Consider the following 2,486-nt stretch of genomic DNA (forward strand, 5'->3'; position numbering starts at 1 on the left):
TATAAGTGAAAAATTCTAATTCCAAACACTCATTAGCACCTTACTGATGCGGTTCTAACCCTGTCTTCTAATATTCAAATAATAGTGCTCTGTTTTGTTTTGGGTTCATTTCAATTCATTTTGTTTACATACATGTTGCAATTAATCCAAGAACAGCTCATAATAAGATTTAAGATGACAAATAAACAACAATGTTTCTTATGCATACTATTTTTGAGTTCAGTTGAACCCACTACAGACACACTGGCTATGTCCCTTCAATACATGTAACCACAATAACGATTTTTTTTACGTCAAACACACAATTATTTTGTCCATGACGGGACTCGAACTCATAATATCAAAGTTAATGAGACTCCTTGATCGATACCGCTAGGCTAGAATCCCTTCAACATCTATGCCTACATGTCGAGATGCTTTTCTTGAATTAACCAACGACTCACCTACATTATTCAGAAATTCTTCAACATGCCGTACAAATTATAGGCCTTCAGTCATGCTAAAAAGTAATTGTTTAACACGATCATTTGCTATGCTAGAAAGTGCAATAGCTATCACTGTTAATGTCATTATAACTAGGCTCCAAGAATTTTGGAATTAATCTGAAATCAAAGGTGGGACCCATTCGTCATCAAAATCTATTACCCCATTGAATCCTTTGGAGTATTGAAGAAGTTTTACCAGATTGCTTGGGCTTTTCTTTTCATACAATTGAAGAAGTCGAGTTATAAATTTGAGCGTGTTTCTTAAGCAATGTGTCATCTTCTATTTGTAAAACATATCTCTTATATTCCTCCATCTCCGCAATCGTATTGCTTTCATTCAACAAAAGGTAAACAAGATCAACAAAGATCTAGGAACAAGACATATAATTTTACACATAACAACGACCATTACCTGAGGTGCTATACATATATTTAAAATAGTGTTCTTTAAATATTAGACAACTATTTTTGCAATCACGACCTGAGATATTTGAACTAAATGGCTGCGTTTCCATAGCCGAAGCATTTGAATCCATTTTTTCTCGGCTCTAAATACATTAACATGATTCTTACTTCATGTTTTAGAGATCTTAAAATAACTTATGCTTGTGAGACCTCTTCTAGATGTTGGAACTGATAAAGCTACCGATAATGTTAGGATGATTGGACCCAACAATAAGAGTGATTTGCATAAATCACCCACCCACAATAGATAAACGAAGACAAAAATAAAGAAAAACTAAGAACGCGAAGAGTTAACGTGGTTATATGTAATCAACGAATTGATTACTTTAATCCACGGACCAAACTAGAGAGATTTTATTGATAATTTTTGTGATACATTGTATGGGTTACATTAGGGTGTTTATATAGGCAAAACAATACAAGGAAACAACTTTGGGAACAAGAAAACTCGTTTCTAGAATTTTCTCCCGTCAGGACCCACTTCGCGACCGCGATAGAAAAGTTATGGTCGCAACTTTTGACTTCCAAGCTAACTGATCTTCTGATGAGCTTTTCGCGACCATAGCTCACTTTTATCCTGTCGCGAAAGGAACTTGGTGACCGCGTGGTGACCGCGAGTCACCCTCCTATGGATCCAAGAATCAGAAATCAAGAAATTCTTCTTTTTGTTTCAATCTTCTTCACCACTCCAACAGATAACACCAATAAAAGCGAAAATTTTAATATGAAAAGTGTCACGAGGCTTGCGTAAATCATTAAAGTAACACATTGGATCCATAGGTTTACGATGATAGTGATTATAAGGATGCCCAATGCTATCATGTGGACTAAAAGTTCTTTGTCATTCATAAGCCCTAAAGAAGGAGAATGTTGGCTAACTTTGTGAACAAGAAAATTATGCTAATGGCTTTTGCAAAGTTAGTTTCGGACTCGCTGGAATTTAGATCTACCGGAAACTTCATTGTTATTCAGATTTGTTGAAGGTAAAGTAAATTTAAACAAGAATAAAATAAAAGGAAAAAAAGAAATTACGGATTCTTGAGCATGGTTACAAACGTGAAGGTTTTTGTCATCACGTGAGAATTAAGATCGAGGCATTTGAAGTTCAAGAAAATTAACAAGTCACGTATGGGACTTGAATGTCACCATTGGTGACATTATCTTTAATTATGAAGTCTTTACGTACATGATGTGTTTTACTTTCACGGCCTTATTTATGAATTATAATAGGAATTAGGATCCGTATACGATTTGGAGATGGTTCTAGAATATCTTAGCTTACTCCATAAGATATTGTTTTCTCCTATAAATACTCCCATATGTAATCTGTAAATTATTACCTACAAAAATAAAAAGAACTTCTATTTGGTTGGCCGTGGATTAAACCAATAGCAATATTGGATATAACCACGTTATATTCTTGTGTTTTTCGTTCTTGCAATTTATTTTCTTTGTTCACTTATATTATTCGTTTATTGTTTCGTGGGTTGATAACTTGGGGTTATCAAGTTCTTGTTGGGGCTCACTCAAATTCCT

The sequence above is a fragment of the Rutidosis leptorrhynchoides genome, chromosome 11, assembly GCF_046630445.1.
Source record: "Rutidosis leptorrhynchoides isolate AG116_Rl617_1_P2 chromosome 11, CSIRO_AGI_Rlap_v1, whole genome shotgun sequence".
In the NCBI taxonomy this organism is placed as follows: Eukaryota; Viridiplantae; Streptophyta; class Magnoliopsida; order Asterales; family Asteraceae; genus Rutidosis; species Rutidosis leptorrhynchoides.